The 19,326-nt window shown below is 41.9% G+C and overlaps 1 protein-coding gene across 16 annotated transcripts in view; it reads left to right on the top strand.

The window, feature by feature from the left end:
• cacna1g (calcium channel, voltage-dependent, T type, alpha 1G subunit) overlaps positions 1-19,326 on the top strand; it is a 351,728-nt gene that overhangs the window by 112,793 nt on the left and 219,609 nt on the right. The window lies entirely within an intron of this gene.

The following is a 19,326-nucleotide window of genomic DNA, read 5'->3' as shown; positions in this document are numbered from 1 at the left end:
AAGATGGGAGGAAATGAAAAAGGAGGAGAGGAGAAGAATAAAGAGGTGCAAAATGAAAGCCGAATTTGGAGAATAGGATGGGTTTGAGATGAAAAAAAAGCAACACAAAGAGCGGAGATTTTGTTTCCGGGCAGCCCGAGCTCATCGACTCCTTCCATCGCTTTGCTCAGGGATATGAGATGTGATTTAATTCAGTGGGTCTCCTCTCTGGAGCTTCAGATGAATGTACAGCCTCAAGGTTAAATGCATTCTCATTTATTCCCCGCTTCCTCCATTTCAATCTCTCCCCATCACTCTCCGCAACGATATGTTAAAAGATCGTAAAGGCGCATAACTACACACTGTTATGCTGTGGTCCGTCTTTGATCCGACTCACACTGTCTGGAACACACCGACTCACCAGTTTTCTCTCTATTTACATTCTCTCACATCTTGGTCTTCATCTTGGTTTAGGGTCAGGGTTAAATGATGATCAACAATGTTTTGAAGGGTGGTAAAAGGTTTCATAGTCATCGAAATACACAATGTGCTAATTGCTGTCGCTCACCTCTGTGACACTGTAAAACATCCTGAAGGATTTTGATCACTATAAAACATTTTACCATCATTCAAAATATTGTCGGTCATCATTGAACCCTGACCCTAAATTCTAACCCATCGGCGGGCAGGTGGGTTTTAAGAAGTTAACAAGAGCTCGTTTTGCCTTACAACCTCATCAAACCTCAATACATGATTTCCCAATTGATTTTGATGAGCACAGTAGAGTGGTAATAGAAAAATTATGCCATGTGGTGAAAATGGTTTCATGTAGTGTGCTTATTCTGTGTGCAGTGTAAACAAGAGTCTCAACTAAACCAGGAATTCTATACTTGTTCTTGTGAAAGAATACATAAACACAATACAGTCCCACACAAAGTGTGCAGAATCAACTTTTGTGTGATGTGGTGTGGTCTTTATCTCCAAAGCTTAAAACAAACTTAAAGTAGGTAGTTAAAAGGTGTAGATGTTGCCACATTTTTGACAAAATTTTGTCCAAAATCGTGTAACGCTGGTTACTCGAACCATTTATGAAATACTTACTGCATTACAAAAGCTTTCGGGTCATGGTATTTCTCCCCCAGACCTAACAACTACTAACAGTTACTAACATTACACAAAAAGTGCATGATTCACTGGTGCAAACAATTTGATAAAAAATGTAAAAAATGCAAGGATTTTGGTGTGAAGTCTGCAGCTGTTAACATCTCACTTACTCATTAAGTGGGAAGATGGTAAACAAAAACTCTAAACTAAACCAACAAACGAGAACATTTGATAAGGTAATCTGTTGGCATCAGAAATAGTCATTCTCTTCCTTATGTCAAACCAGAGGTTAATATCCCAGAAATAAGCCGTCCTCTCCGCAGAAAATGTCTGTATAGGTCGTCTGTGCAAGAAATTTATCACTACTGTATGTTAGTAAGTAACCATTTCACAGACCACGTCAAGTACGTTAACATAGTAACTTGTACGTTACGTAACAAATCTATTTTAACCCAATCCATTCATTTTTCCTAAACCTAACCAACCATTTTATCATCAACGTTAACCACGTGTTTAAAACTGTGACCGTTTCACAACGTTAAATAGAATGGTCATATATGTCGTTTTCGGAATCAATAACTATGTTTACATGCACAAAATATTCCAGTTTTTGCCCTTAATCGGAAAATGCTTCATTCGGAATAAGGCCTAATTTAGACTATCCAAACAGCATATGCTGTTTACATGACCCATATCAATTTTGGAATATTGTCATATTCTGAATAATAAAGCAGTATAAACAGTGTGCATGTAAACATAGTCATTGGCAAACGACCCATTCTGTCATGATTTTATTCTTTCGGTCTTAGTGGCCGAGCTCTCCGATCAGGCCCGATCAGGCTAGCATCACTGCTAATGAGGGTGCTCATCCAGGCCTCTCCACAGCTCTCCACTCTGATGCAGGCTAAATGAGCTCTCATCTCCTGACACAGCTAATGGCTACTGTAATGGTCACAGGCCACTGTGTCGCTGCAGAGTGGAGAGGAAGATGACCCACGCTTTGTGTGTCAGCATTGTTGAAAGGTTACCCAGAGGCCCTATTGACAATTTGTTTTTAATGACACTCGGAAGTCACTTTGAACTGACTTGTTTTCAGGTTCATTACAGCATGGTTGGATGATATCGAAAGTAATCATTCAATCTATGATTACATTGTTATTTAATACATCTTCTTGTTGTTTAAGAGTCTCAATTTGAGTTTTTTTTAAAGCCAACCACAGATATTGTTAGCGGCGTGGCTCTAGGGATGCCAGTCAGTCCATCACTTTGGTCCACACAATGTCAACAATTATTCAATTTGGTACACACATTCATATTACCCAAATCCTAATGACTTCAGTGATCCCTTAACTTTTCCTCTAGCGCCACCAGCAGGTTGACATTTGCGGTTTTGAGTAGGGCTGTCACGGTGAAGGAATTTCCCCTGCAGTGATAATGATTGGCTCAACAGCACGAAATGCTGTATTAGTGCAACTTCTAGATCACCAGTCTATTGCGGCACTCCCATTGCAAAGAATTTTAAAAGAAAAAAAACTTGAACATAACAATTGTGGCGGTTGCTTGCCATCCCCTGCTGTTAGCTTGTCGATATTGTCGTTATTGCGAAAGCCCTAGTTTTGAGTGTATTGTTTCGACAACTATTGCAATCCAATTGTTGTCAGTACAAACATTCATGAAAGAAAAGCTATGCAATGTCTAAATTACACATCTTTTGCATTTCTCTACTGCAGTTTTTTTGTTACTTATCAGCTAACACAATGCAGACACCAGTGTATCTGTGATCTGCTAAACTATATCCTTCAGGCTTCACACCAAACAGCGAGCAGAAAGTAGTATCCCTGTGTTGCTTATCTGCGGTATATCCCCCCTTAGAACACTTAATCCCAGATGATAAACAAACCTGGGCAGACTGCAGATGAGGTACAGAAGGGAACATCAGAGAGCACGCTATAGGAGAGCGAAACAAATAAGGGATAAACGGTGATTTAGCCGATGGAGTAGTTTCAGAAAAAATGTCAAACTCTGATTATAATGTAGAAGCTTTAATGTCAAAGATTGTCTCTTTTCCTGAAGGAGAAATTTCAATGGAACACGGTCCGCTCCGAATGCTACGGCACACTCTTAACCTTCCATCGTCCCCCCGCAGCTACAGTACAAAACGGCGTCTGCGGAAAGAGAATTAAATCATTGCCAATACAATGGGAAAGCTGGGTTACCGAAAGATACACAGAGAGAAGAAGAAAGAGAAAAAAGGAGGAGCGAGAGGGAATTGGCAGGCAGAAGATATCTTACTTTAAAGCAAGGAATTTCTGTATGTGTGTGTGTCCTTCGCTTATCTCGAGAAACGTTCATCCAATCTACTTCACACTTGGTGGGTGTATTGCTGGGGACCCAAGGACGCGCAGTGTCAATGGTAAATGGACTTGCATTTATATAACGCTTTTCTAGTCGTCCGACCACTGAAAGCGCTTTACACTACATGTCATCATTCACATTCATAGAATGCAAGGTGCTAACTTTGCCCATCAGAATCTAATCTAAATACTCATTCACACACCGATGGCTAAGCCTTTGGGAGCAATTTGGGGTTAAGTGTCTTGCTCAAGGACACTTAGACATGTGACCCGGAGCAGCCGGGGATCGAACCACCGACCTTCCAATTGGTGGACGACCTGCTCTACCCTCTGAGCCACAGCCGCCCTATGTAATGTGACAGGCGATCCTTTCAATATTAATACACTCTGTGTAAGCAGGCGAACAGGGGCTTCAGGGCTCTGCAGACTGAGTCCAGCATGTCGTCCGCAGCATGTCTTTACAGGCTGCGGCTCATTGGCTTTAGTTCACCTTTGCTGCTGGATGCTAGATATACTAACGTTACAATCCGACTCTTCTTCACTTCCCTGGAGTCAACGAGCAATGAGCGGTTCTCGAGAACGCTGCAAGCAGCACTTCAGGGGGCACGCATTCTGAATGTCCATTGGCTCTGAACGGCTGGCCCCCCCGATAACGCCAATAAACAGTAATAACAGGAGCCAAGTAGGGGTGTAAGAAAATATTAAAAAAAATCAAATATCACGATATTATGTTTTGTTATACTGTATCGATTCTCAAAAACACTGACTCTATTTTTAATTAATAGTTTACATGCATAGATTAACTCAGTCAATACTGTATGTGCCCTCTCAAAGAAGCGCGATAATGTTGGATTTTACAGGGATGCAGATCCCACTTTTCTGATTGCATAAAAAAAGTAAACTTTTTTTCCCTCAGATTTGATGCATATGGTGGTGTGTTCTTTATACTTTGTACTATACAGTTTTCCCAAAATATGATTAAAAAATGCACGCGATATATTACCTTACCTACAGTATCGCAGTATATTGAATCGTTACCCCTGTGTCATGTTTAGTGCTGTGTATTGGCAAGAATCTGGCGATACGATACGTATCACGATAAAGTGGTTGCGATTTAATATATTGCGATACTGTAAGCAAGGTGATATATTGCAATTTTTTAAATCTAATTTTAGTAGTATAGTATAAAGAACACTCCACCATATGCATCAAATCTGAGTAAAACGTGTTTTTTTTTTTTATGCAGTCAGAACAGAGGGATCTGCATTTGCATTTCTCAGTCCATGTAACGTCCAAAATCATAGCGCTACTTTGAGAGAACACATACACTGAGACGGAGCATCTCTTTGCAAGTGAAATAAAGTATTTACTGAGTTAATCTTTGCATGTAAACTATTAATGAAAAATCCATAGCGTTTTTGAAAATCAATACAGTATCCCAAAACATAATATCGCAATTTTTTTCTTACACCCCTAGTCATGATGCGTATCATATTGCCAGATTCTTGCCAATACACAGCTCTAGAGCCAAGCAATCGGCCTATTCCGAACGGGCGTGCGCTCTGAACGGCCACGCCCCAAACAAGCACTGCATTAGTCAGTTTAAATTCCTTGCTGAGATGGAGCTTTTGTCATTTGTGTAGAACCAGAGTGCTGTTGCTGCATGAAACCACTGTAGGAGCTTTCAGGCCTGATTGGAAAACACGCGCACACAAACACACACACACACTGGTTCACCCCCACGTCAGCCTGGCATGTGCCCAGAGGATGGAGAAACATCTTGTGTCGATGCGTGTGTTTACCCCGACTGCTATGAATGGTCGTGATTGAGCTGAAAAGTCTCTCTCACAATATTATCTCCCTCCACCTGTGAGGAGTGGATCTCGACTGAATGGCAGATTACAGTCAGTCTGCCCTATTGTCCTCACCACACAAGGCATTCACCGCCTGCATCGGCACGTATGTCTGTCCGCCTGCCTGCACAGTGCACCTGTGTGTGTGTGTGTGCATGTGATGAAGGCATCTGACCCCGGTGATAATAGCATTCAGACTGGTGACAGGCAGAATTAGCATACATAGTGGCTGAGATTTATTTTCGGGAGAGGTTGCAGGGAAATGTTTGAATTGATGTCACCTGTTTCTGCCCGGAAGAATACATTTATATATACAACTTAAAGGTTCTCTATAAGATATCCAGAGCATTAATATAGCAGCAAACAACTATTTGCTATGTGAAGATATAGAGGAGTAATGTCTACCTGAGCAGAGCATGAAGTCGCTCGCCCTTTGTGGGTCTGTCGTAATCAGAGCTTCTCCTTGCTTTGTTGACATGGCCGGGTAAGCCGTGCATGCTTTTAGTGCATGTGAGCGTGCCCCACTGACTAGCTCACGGCCGTTGCTCTGCACTGCTCTCATACGGCGGTTACAGCTGATATCGCCGTCCCGACCAACGGCGCTGTGCAGAAGCATAGCACCCTCCCTCCGGTTCCCCCTCAGGTTAACACTGTTAGCTCTGTCTGCACTTTTGCCATTGTTTTCAATGTAAGCGCTGCTAGCACTGTTAGCTGCGAGCCGCCGGCTCAGCCGTTGCATTGTTGAGAGCCGTGTGGATGCAATAGAAAAGTAACGACGTAAGGCAACAATGTAAGGCAACAATGTAACAACGTAGCGTAACAACGTAGCGTAACAACGTAGCGTAACATCGCAGCAGCAGAACTTAAATAACGGAACTTGCATAACGTTATGTAACAAACATAACAAGCGTAAAGTCAACATTTACTTTTGGTTTCACATGGGTCTCCTGGGCGAAAGCTCTGTGTTTGACCCATCCACCGCTCCTCCCACCCGTCCTTAGTGGACTTTCTCGCTTGTTACACTAATTTTTATACCACGTAACTTTCAGTAAAGGTCGCTTGTCGTTCTACGTCACTTGCACTGACCGAATTCAGAAACGTCTACGTTCATCGTCTCTGTAATTCGTTTCAAATATTTTTATTAAGAAGCATGTGCATGTCAGTGATACAAACTTTGTGGGGTGTTTATCATGCCTCATTTTTTATACATAACAACAAAAACAGACAAAACTAGGAACTAAGGGCAAACAAAATGGAGACAAGCAAATACAAAAAACATACGTAATGATAGGAAAACAAAACAAAACAAAAAAACACAGACAGCACCCTAAGGCAAACAAATCAGGGAGACATTGGCGACATACAGTATATACATAAACCGGTGTAACCCACCCCCCCTCCCGAACCCTCCCATCCCTGAGCAGTGCTACCTCGGGTACTAAAGACTATGTGTCTATTGCGTCTTAATTGTCTGTTCCTCCTATAAAGGAGATCATCGGTCTCCAAATCCTTTCAAATACCTCCAGTCTGTCTTTAAGGGTGTATCGGATCCTTTCTAGGTGGAGGGTATCAGTCAGTGTTGTTATCCAGGATTTAAATGTTGGCACCTCTGTCCCTTTCCGGAACAAGAGAATCAGTTTCTTTGCACAAAGGAGACCATAGGACAGGAGATGATATTGTGTGTTCTGTAGGATTTTAGAGCTTTCGGAAGCTCCTAGTATAACCAAAAGTGGATCAGGTTTTAATTGGACTTTAAAAATCTTAGAAAAGAATGAAAATATTGCAACCCAAAAGTCCTGTATTTTAGGGCATAGTGCATAGCTATGAAGTAAATCTGCATCTGTTTGGGCACACTTCTCACATCTTGGTGACGTTTCTGGAAAGATTTTATATAGCTTTACTTTAGAGTAATGTAACCTGTGCAGAATCTTAAACTGTATCAGACAGTGTCTGGCATTCAAAGAACAGATGTGAACATACTTCAAGATCTTGTCCCAAATGTTCTCCGTTATTTCTATCCCGAGGTCTTTTTCCCAGCCCTTTTTTATAGAGCTCACATCTACTTGTTGAAGGTCTTGCAATGTATTGTATACAAATGAAACTGGATGGTTATCTACTATACAGTCTCTCAGACACTGGTCTAGTTTATCAGGTGTTGCAACCTCAAAATTGTGAAGATGAGTTTTCACAAAGTGTCTAATCTGGAGATATCTGAAAAAATCTGTTTTTGACAGCCCATACCTCTCCTGAAGCTGCTGAAAGGAAACAAACGTACCCCGAATGTACAAGTCCCCAACACTACTCAGTCCTGACTCTTTCCATTGATCAAAGGCTCCATCTAGGGTTGAAGGGGTAAAAGACGGGTTTGCCGATATCGGAAGTGTAAAGGATAGAGCTCTAAGTTTAAAATGTTTGGTTATTTGTTTCCAAATTTGAGTAGTGCTATGAATAATCGGATTGTAATTATAACATGCTTTTTTGAGACGAATGGGAGACATTACAATAGCACCAAGTGAGCTGGGTAGACAGTCCTCTCGCTCCATATCCGGCCAGCTGTCGAGAACAATCGTTTCATCCAGCCAATAGGAAACACATCGAATGTTTGTTGCCCAATAATATAGCCTGAAATCTGGTAGAGCCAGTCCCCCATCCCCCTTAGGCTTGCACAGGTGGTCTTTCCTAATTCTATGGGATTTATAATTCCAGATAAATGGTAGAATTATGGAGTCGAGTTTTTTAAAAAAGCTCTTAGTAAGATATATAGGTATGTTTTGAAAGAGGTATAACAGTTGAGGGAGACAGATCATTTTAATTGCATTCACTCTACCTATCAGAGAAATTGGAAAGGTTTTCCAAAACTCTAATTTGGTTTTAAACTTGTCTAACATAGTCATAAAATTAGCTTCAAATAGGGAGTTATATTTCTTCGTGATCTCTATCCCCAAATATGTAAATTTTTCCAAAGCCAGTTTAAATGGAATCTGTTCGAGCATACTTGGGTCTTTACACCGCACCGGCATCAGTTCGCTCTTGCTCCAATTTATCTTATATCCCGAAAAGGAGCTAAATAAGTCAATCGTCTCCAATATGATAGGAATAGAAGTCAGTGGCCTCGTTATGTACATCAAAATATCGTCCGCATACAGCGAAATTTTATTTGAAGTATATTCTGTGTTATAACCAAAAATCTCAGTGTGAGCCCTGATTGTTTCTGCAAGAGGCTCCAATGCTAGAGCAAACAGCAAGGGACTCAGAGCACAACCCTGCCTAGTGCCCCTACAAAGGTTGAATGCTTCTGAAACTATCCGGTTAGTAAGGATTCTAGCACTGGGATTGTTATACAATATCTTAACCCATGCAATAAATTTTGTGCCAAATTCGTATTTTTCTAGTACTGCATATAGGTAGGGCCATTCCATACAGTCAAAGGCCTTTTCCGCATCTAAGCTCAAGATGAACAAATCTTCCTTAGGATGTCTGGGAGAGTACATAACATTAAAAAGGCGTCTGAAGTTATTAAACGAATGTCTTTTCGGAATGAACCCTGTCTGATCCTGGTGTATCAATTTAGCCATATAAGGACCGAGTCTGTTAGCTAAGGATTTGGCCAAGATTTTTTGGTCTGTGTTTAATAGTGACACTGGCCTATATGAACCTACCTGCTCTAAATCTTTCCCTTTCTTTGGAATAACTGTTATAGTAGCTTCATTTAGTGTTGGTGGTAGTGTGCCAACCTCAAACGCCTTTCTGTACATCCTCAACAGGTATGGGGCTAGCATATTATCAAACTTTTTATAAAACTCATTGCAAAACCCATCTGGTCCTGGGCTTTTACCACTTTTTAACGACTTGATCGTCTTCTTTATTTCCTCACATGTAATTTCTGTCTCCAAGGAATTTTGATCCCTCGGTGATAATGTGGGCAAATCACATGCCTGTAAAAAATGGTCCATAACCTCGGGTGGTGCCTGGGCTTGGGAGGTGTACAACTTTTCATAGAATTGCCGAAAGGTACTGTTTATGTCACTATGTGAGGTAATATGAGTTCCAGAATCCGATTTTATCTTATGAATGGTCCTATCACTTTCCCTTTTCCGTAGCTGCCTTGCCAGCAACTTGTGCGGTTTATCGCCAAATTCAAAAAATGTCTGTTTAGTAAATATGAAAGCTCTTGAAATTTTTTCAGAGAGTAATTGATTGAGCTTGTATTTGAGGGCTGAAATTTTATTATGCGCCTCAGTGGACGGTTGGGCAGCGTTTTCTGCGTCTAATTTTCGTATTTGGTCCTCCAACTGTGATCTTTCAAAATGGTCGCGCTTTTTTTGTGAGGATTGAAAGGAAATGACACATCCTCTTGTATATGCTTTAAAAGTTTCCCACAACAAAGTCGGTGAAATATCATCTTTATCATTCGTCTCAAAAAACAACTTCATCTGAGTCTCTAAGTACTCACAAAAACGTTTTTTCGTAAGCAGTTGGGGATCAAACCTCCAGGATCTATAGGTCCTTTCAGCCTCGAGCAGCCTCAATGAGAGAGAGACGGGACAGTGGTCAGAAATGACAATGTCGTGGTATTTCGCATTCTGAACTCCAGGCAGGAGTTTGGCATCCAACAAGAAGTAGTCTATTCTGGTGTATATATTGTGAACTTGAGAATGAAATGAGTATTCTCTACCTGTTGCATTTAAAATTCTCCACACATCCAGTAAGTTTGTATTTTTAATATATGAATTCAGAAAATTAGAAGCGTTAGATGATGCCATTCTTCGCGTAGATGATCTGTCCAAATAAGTGTCCAGGACTAGATTAAAATCCCCCCCAATCAGCAAATTTGTGGTAGAAATGTCCGGTATCAAACTAAAGACTTTCCTAAAAAATTCAGGATCGTCCCAATTTGGCCCATATATGTTCAGCAATGTAATTGGTGTGGACTGAATCTCACCCGTAACCAAAATATATCTTCCCTCTTTATCTGCAATTGTAGACTGATGTAAGAATGGAACATTTTTGCGAATTAGGATAGCCACCCCCCTAGCCTTGGCTGAAAACTTGGAATGGTATACTTGACTTATCCATCCATCCTTAATTCTACCATGATCTTCATTTTTCAAATGCGTCTCTTGTAAGAAAATCACATCGGCCCGTAACTTTCTCAGGTGCGACAGTACCTTGCCCCTTTTTACTGGTTCATTTATTCCATTCACATTCCATGTGCAAAAAGTTAAATTTCCTCCCGTTCCTATATCTCCGTCCTTATCTATCGGTGCAACCATAAGGAAATATCATTCTCCTGTAATGATTCTGACGCATTGCCATTTGTCGTTAAATGATACAGCCTATGTAGCACTGCTCCCCACCCGCCCCCCTTCCTACCCTTAAACAAAACAACAAAAACACAAAAACACTCACCTTCCCCTTGGTGCACCCACATTTAGACCTCTGGGAGCGGGACCAGCCCTCTCTCCCAGAAGTCCAAACTCCGCACCAACTACCTAACAACCAATTCTTAATCACTACCATACTGACCTTCCGGTGTAGCCCCACAGTTATATAGTGAACCCAAAACCAAAAATTCTAGAATTAACATAAGGTATATTATTTATTATTCAAGGGGATAGATCTTGCACAACTGCAAAAAAAAGGGTGAGTAAGGATTTTAGAGAGAGTATGTTTAACTTGACCTCCTCTTTAAGTATTTCCGTCATAATTAAGTAACATTGGTCTTAGCCAGTTCCCCTCAGGCTCAGAATGTAAACATAGAAAACGTGCTCTATCCAATAGCACCCACTACAAAAATACTGGAAGAAAAATAGCAGCAGTTGTTAATCAATTGTCTGCTTAATATAAGCCCAACTGTATACAACGGATCAGTAGCAGAACTACATCAGTAAACTTAGACTTAAACACTTTGAACAAAATGGGCTGTGGCACTTTAGAACGAATGTAAACAGTGGCAGAATGTGCACTTTAACCTTCAATATAACAAGAAATAACATTCTGCAAAAGCCACCCTGACGTTCACCTGTAAGAGGCTCCTGTTGGAGTCCTCAATCTCAGTCTCTCTTTGGAGATCCTAAACGGAAAGTCCTCTCAGTAATTCTCTGAAGTTCAAAGTGGAGGGCCCTCGTTATCCGGTCCTCATACCCCGTCCCCTGGAGGTCCGAAATGGCGCTCCGCATAACGACGAGCCTCCTGCGGGTCGGTGAAAAACCTCTCTGATCCGTTGTGCGACACTCGTAGCTTGGCTGGGTACAAAAGTCCAAATCTGACTCCAGGTTTGTCGCGTAGCATCGTCCTGGCTGGAGTGAACGCAGCTCGGCGTTTAACTACTTCAGGTGGGAAATCTCTGAAGATTCGGATCCGTTGTCCTTGAAATGTTAAATCCTTGATGGACATCACTTTCTGCATTATGTCTTCATAAACATGACAGTAATGTACCCTCGCGATCAGCTGCCGTGGTGGCTCGTTGTCTCCAGGACGTCTCCTCAGGGCCCTGTGGGCTCGGTCTATCTCCGGTGTTTCTGCTAGGTTTAGCACCTCCGCTAGCATCTGAGCCACAAACTCCCTGGTCTGCTTCCCAGTTTCTTTCCCTTCTTTTATTCCGACCACTCTCAAGTTCTGTCTTTTCGAGCGCCCCTCCAAGTCTAGGCATTTTTCTGAGAGAGTTTCAACTTGCCCAGAAAGTTTCTTGACCTTGTCCTCCAAGTCCTGCATCGTGTCCGAGGAGCCGCTAGCCGCGTCTGCTAACTCTTTCAGAGTTTGGTTTTGCGCGTCCATCCTGGCCTTCAGCGCTGTTATCGCCGCGTCACTTTCGGCCTTCAGTTGTGCTATTTCCCCTCTCAATGTAGTCGTAACCTCTGAGATCTCGGTTTCAATCTTCTTACAAATCTCCGACTTAATAAGGAACAGTTCTGCGTGTAGCGCTGCTATGGCCCCCAGCACGTCGCTGTTACCCGCCGTCCGGGCGACCCCTCCGGCGTTATCGTCTCTAGTTGAGCCCGAGGCTTCATTCGGGCCTGTTCCCTCGCTCGGGTCCAGCTTTGTGTTGGCCTTTTTCGGCATTTTCACACGGATTTCTTCCTCTCTTACCTTCCCCAGAGGCTTCGATTATATTCTTGATGACCTTCCTGAATTATTTTCGAGTGGTTTTGGTAAAAAATGGAATTTTAAACGTAAATCTGCTGGAGCTACAGGTGGCTGCGTCCTATCCGCTCATCGCTCGACAGCGCCCCCAATAATATGTTCTCGTCTCTGTAACTTACAGAAACGTACAAGGCCAACATTTTCTGTCGGAGGTAAGGGTCAGCTGCAGCACTCACACCAAGGAGCTGCTAGCCTTCCAGGGTCACTTTAGCAGGGTGGATACTTGCTGTGGACTTCCTCCTACTTGAAAGACAGACCCTCATGTCATTAAGTCCCCCCTGCATTGACTGGCTGCTGATTATTTAACCACAGCAGCCTGTGCTCATGTGCAGAAACACATGGCAATATTTGAATCGTGCGCCGGAATGTTTCTGATCATTTGTCAAAGGGCTGCGGCGCTTCACACTTGGGCACAATACTGTATCCAATAACCACTTTGACACTTGAGGATTTGGAGTGAGCCGCGTCAAGTCATTAGGGAGTGTTTTTAAGTGCACTCAGTGATTAAGTGCACTTAGAACATAAAGGCTCCCTTCAGGAGGTGATGAGAGAGCGTGTAATGTTGGCACTCGCTTGACGTATTGATAACACGCAATAAAGCCCGCTGATGTCTGTGTGTGTGCCTGGTGGACACGTGTGTTTACACTTGTTCTCAGGCAATGTGAGAAGCAACATGGGTGTTCACACACACACACACACACACACACACACACACACACACACACACACACACACACACACACACACACACACACAGGGCTGTTAAAGCTGGCGTGTGGTGTCACTGTTTAGGCTGAGAGGTTCACGCAAGCCTGAGGACACATGGAGAAATAAACTGTCTGAATGCTTTATGTGTGTCCATACAGGGTAATTGTGTGTGAGAGATTGACACACAGAAGCACATGGTCGTGATATGAACACACACACACACACACACACACACACACACAGAAAAAAATAAAGTCAAAGTTATCATAAGCAAGCACATGAAAAATGACACATACCGTATACACATGATTATGCACCCACGATGCAGCAGTGCACACAGTAAGATACTGCGGGAGACATAATCACACTAACAGGGGAGTGATACGGCTTCCCTTGGAGAGAAGGGGAGGCTGAGGGAGTAAACGATAAGAGGAAGATAAAGATGAGAGAGATGGAAGTCGGTGGTAGACGGGAGGAGGAGGAGGAGGAATGACAGTAGCTCACATACAGCAGGAATCCCATCCAGCTGTTACTGCAGGGAGACAAGAGTGGGAGACAAGATAAGAGTGGCTAAAGGCTTAATGTGTATCCCACCACTTCTTTTTCTTCATTGGCATAAAATGTGCTGGTTTTGAAAAGTGAAACTAAATTGTAGATGTGGAAAGAGAGATAACTGGTCGCTCCGTGTATTCAACCGTAAGACAAAATATGTCGGGTGCTCTTGGAAAACGGGGAAAAGAAATCAGGATAGACAGGAAGGCACTCCAAAATACTAAAACAAGTGGTAACGAGGAAGGAAATATATAAAAAAAAAAAAAAATTATTGTAGCGGCTAAATCATTAAAAAGCCAACATGTTTCGACCACTGTAGGTCTCCGTCAGGGCTTAAAAACAAACAGACAAAGCGGATGTGGCCTCACCTATATGGTATCAACAACCAATGGGAGGCAAACACATGATCACCATAATATTACAAAACATCACAAAAAAATAACACAGAAACAAGTAATTTATGTCCATCATCAATGAAACTACTCCTACTTTTCAACGGAGGCTGCAAAACAGACATTGGAGGCTATATATATATACAGACAGAAGAAAAATATATATAAATATTTCTACTTCACAGAAAGCATGTTAGGTCTATATCCTCTTTAAGACCAGAGTACTTTAAGGCATCCAATCGATGGATCCAAATTGTAGATGTGTTGTTAAATGTGGGCGTTACAAGAGGTTGGGCGTTACGCTTCTGTGACAACGCGGTCCCACCACTGTAGGTTGGGGGTTGGCGTTATCTGTGGTAACCACTGTATGAGCGCTGTGGAGTGCGGCGGCGATTAGCCAGCCAGTGGGACACACACTGCTTCCATTCACATGATGGATATTGAATGAAGTACTCTATTAGTATCGGTATCACTTTAAGGGCACTGGCATCGTCATTTTTGAAACAATGCCGAGGCCCTACTGCTAATTCATATACATTTTTGCCACTTTGTTGCTTAACAGTTACTTAATAGTGATTAATCCCGCACCCACAGTTGACAGTATGAAGCTTTTTGCAATTGCTGTTCTCAACAGTCGGCGTCTGTTAAATCTCTGGTGCACAGGAAGTGAAGGCTTGTCCATTTCTGGCAAGCAGCAACAGTGGTTTGTTTGGAATAAATATAGAAGGATGAGCAGTGCTGTCTACAGTACCACCTACACAAAATCAAAAGACAAAGATTTTACAGTGCTGCCAACACTGTTTCATTGACAAATGCTATCTGTGAGATGCAGTGCAAAGCCACGGCAGCAACGAGCACAATATGCAATAACAACACATGCCAAACCTGAATGAAAAGTTGGGCCCTTTGAAACTGTTTATGAGTTATGATATACCCGTTAAAAGGGTTTCAGTTTGAACATTGTATACCCATCCCTTATATTATCTAATTCACCACTTTGCTTCCACATTATGAATATTCATCCCTCACTGTTTCTAAGAGTTTTGGATAGGATTGACTCACCTCTGAGTCCTCTGCTTTCATTTGTTGGCCTATTTCACACTTTTGTGACTGTCACGCCGAATGAAAGCCAATTTTGCGAGGCTTGTCCGAACTGGGATTAGGCTGGATGATATTATAATTAACTTTTTTTCAGTTTTGTTGTCACATAATGTGAAAGTCTCATTATCCTTTGGGGGGATATTCCGAAAAGTTGCAGAAAATATCCAACGGAGTTCAAATCTTCTGCACCCTCTGTGAATCTCCTCACAGGGAGAGAGGACGCAGTGGAGGGTATAAATTGGGAAGTGCGAGAGCAGTGAGCCATTAAGCACAGGTCACTTGTGTCTATACCCTGTGAGGCAGACATGTGTGTGTGTGTTAGGCTTCTCCGGTCTCCACATGGGCGTACAGCCAGTGAAGCATGGTGACGGTGAACACACACACACACGCACACTCAGCTTGGTATCATCAATGTCAGGAAGCCTTAGAGATATTAGCCTTTGATTGATGTTTGTATCTACGAAGCTTTTCCTGTATGTTTGGATTTTAAATCCATTCCATGTTCATCAGGATCATGCGACATGCTTCACGCTCCACTGATGTGTGATACAAATTTTCGGCGAATCAATATCCTGATTGCAGAAGCTGGGGAATGCCTCAGGCCAGCATGTCCTGTTGTCTTTAATGCATGTATGTGTACATCTGAAGTGTGTGTGACCAAGTGTGTGTGACCAACCTACAATTTAACTGTATTCGCAGAAACGTTTCGAAGGTAACATATTTTCTCCTGGATTACAGTCGCAGTTTTAAACGGTTTTAAACATGTGGTTAACGTTGTAAATTGGGGGAAAAAAAACACAAAGAAAAAATGCGGCTACACTACTTGGTTTAGTAGAAAATAGGGCTGTCAATCAATTTAAATATTTAATGGCGATTAATCACATGATTGTCCGTAGTTAATCACGATTCATCGCAAATTAATCACACATTTTTTATCTGTTCAAAATGTACTTTGAAGGGAGATTTGTCAAGTGTTTAATGCTCTTATCAACATGCTTTATGCAAATGTATGTATATATTTATCACTGGAAATCAATTAAGAACACAACCTGTTACAACCTGTTTAACCTGCTCCGCGACAAGCTAGTATGCCATGGACATGTATGACATTAGAACCAATGGATTCCTTAGGTTTTCTAGTTTCATATGATGCCAGTAGCTTCACCCCAGCTTTAAAAATGAGCCGCTACAACCTAAAAATCAGTTGTGTTAAAACGTTACAGAAATCAGTGGCGTTAAAACAAATTTACATGTTATCGCGTTAACTTTGACAGCCCTAGTAAAAAAACATCATGATTTGGCTAAAATTACTACATTTTTTTATGTAATTTAAAAAGAGTGAACGTTGACATTAAGTTTAATAACATAACATCAATAACATTATTTTACCACAAAACTTTCATCAACTGTTGCGTGAAATACGTCCCTGCTCTGCCCGTCGCTCGTTACACTTGATGCCGCCTTCCGCTGATCGTCTTTACAAACGTATTTGTGATGCGTCAAAGACAAAATACGTTTCCCTCAAAACGTAATTGAGAATGCAGTTTAGTTGCACAGGAACGTAATTTATAGGAGACCCTTTCATTGTATATAAAGATGTAATATATATTTATTGTCCATGTCCACCTGCACAACCCCTCCACACTTAATGTGGCCATGCTAGAATGAGATTAAATGGACACATTTTTAGCGTTGACATTAACACACGTGACTTCATTTGAAAGCATCTGTCTCGCCTTTCGGCAGTGATGTGGTTTATATGTGATCAGAGAGTAAATGGTGATGAATGTGAGATGAGACCAGGCTGTGTCCATTCATGTATGGTCACGTAGTTCACCTCATCCATACCTGTACATAGTCAGAGCAGGCTCAGGTCCAGGGAATGGCTCGTGTGCCACAGGCCCGTCCACACCTGGTTCTTGGCTTCATTATTTTTTTTATTTTTTTCTTTAAAGGGGATTCTTATATTACGGGTTCTGCAGGGGTGCAGGCTTTAGCTAATGCAAAATAGATGAGTAATGACTCCCCAGCAGAGACAAAAGGAACGGCTCCATCATTTAAACAGAAGAAAAGGATGGCGTGTTAGAGGAGAGAGCAATGCAGTCATTTTATGCTCAGCATGGCGGTAAACATTTCTCCTCTTCTCTATTTCTCTCATCGCTCGTTCTCCTTCAGTCGTGCATCCTGGGTCGTAACGCCTGTCAATAGTTGGACTTTCTTGTTATCTTTCCAGCAGACTGTTGATGTGCCCTGCTATCCGTCATGCAAGATCCACTGTGCAAAGCATCTTCTGAAAAGCTGATTACTAACGAGGACACAGTGCTTCTTTGCTGGTCCAATAAGGTAGATTTTGGAGTACACCAGCCACAGTGGCAGGTGGACAAAAAAGTTAATTTCCACTGGTTGAATTAGTGGAATTATCCAAAGGCAGACTACCCCACTATCCCACTAAAAGAAATGAAAAAGCTGAATATGAGGCTAAGAAAAAGCTAAGCCAATTATGGAGGTCGTCTAGGGCAAATATATTATCTTGCACTAATATGTCATGTAATTGAATTAGAATTGCTTTCAACACCTTCAAAGTCATCAGTCACTTTGATTATATGACCATTTAAAATGGTACAGCAATTAGAAAGCTGTGATCATGGTACAGTACTTCCATTAAGTAATGTTATGGTATTCATAATGGCGACGCTTACACGATGACGATGCATAAAACATCCATATCACTGTTACGATTTGCCATGTACCGAGACATAGAAAAGTTGGTTCCAGCAGTGAGACCGTCCGGATTAAATTTAGATCAAACACTGAACTTTTTCTTTTGGGTGATTATGCATCGCTGAACAATCTGCTCTGAGGCTCTTCTGCCTCTTTGGAGTAAATGAGTGGTGTGTAAAACATCAGGAGTGATGTACGGTCAGTATTAGGGAGAAACCTTGGGCAGCTGTTTGCTAAAGAAACCAACCGTCTGATAGACTGTATGCCCTGGAAATAGCAGTGCAACCCCATATGTTGCGTAAAAAGCTTTTGGGATTTCTTGACAGACTACACGAGTGCTCTCCAAAAGATGGGACGGAAGAGACTTTTGAGTTACACAAACACACACGCACACAGCATATACATTCCCGTGTGAACCTCTCCATTTTACTTACAGTGAACTTCAGAGCAGCGTGAGGCTAGCTTCTGCCTAAGCTAACAGGATTTGATATATTTATACATTTCTATGTTCATGTTTGGATGACTCATCCATCAGTGGGTGTCCTGTGCCTTGATCTCCTTCCAGAATATTTCTTTCATTTTTTTTTGTCTTTGAGCCGCATTCTTTTCCCCTCCTCATCTCCAATTCCTTCTCTTCTGCGATTTGAAATGTACTTATTGATTTTCATATTTCAAAAATTAAGGTTATGTTTTTTATTTATTTATTTATTATTCCTGTCCAATTCCCGTCCTCATTCTCGTCCTTGTTTTCTTCTTCGGTCCAGTTTGATAATGATGGAGAGAGAGATGAAGCTCGACCAGACAGCCAGACACCCAGTAATGAGGGCAGGAATACTGATTAGTGCTATGAGAGGCCTGTTACAGGTTATTACATTATATACTGAGGCCATTTGTCACTTGAGCCCCTGTTAGGTCTGCCTCACGGTGTGCACAACCATCCTTAGGCCAGTGGACCCATGTGGTCGACAAGCATCTTGCTTGCTGAAGTGTCCTCGAGCAAGACACTAACTCCTTTGTAGCTGCACAGAGGCTGTTTTCTTTTTCTTTTCTCTTCCGTCCTTCCACAGGGAGCCTGCCCTCCTGACGGCAGGGCAAGGAGAAAAGAGGGTTCCTCTGTGGGAGTTAATAAAGTATCACATTACTGTCTAAGGTTCTCAGTGGGCTATTTTTAAACCTCAAATATGACTTATATCAGAGCCTGACTATTACATTAATATGGCTGATAATATTGTCCGATCTCATAGGTTATAGGTACTTGTTTTTCTACAGTGCCGCAGGTACCGTCAGGTCTCGAGACTAATGGCATCCCGGGGACGATAGAAAATGTATTGTTTCCCTTTATAATAGTACACTGTGAACAACACATATGTGTTGAAATCAGCAAGACGAGAGCTAGTTAAGGTTAGCTGGATGAGTTTA

Source organism: Sebastes umbrosus, chromosome 20, assembly GCF_015220745.1.
Source record: "Sebastes umbrosus isolate fSebUmb1 chromosome 20, fSebUmb1.pri, whole genome shotgun sequence".
Classification (NCBI taxonomy): Eukaryota; Metazoa; Chordata; class Actinopteri; order Perciformes; family Sebastidae; genus Sebastes; species Sebastes umbrosus.
Note: the sequence above shows the minus strand (reverse complement) of the source record. Positions and strands in the feature narration are given on the sequence as shown.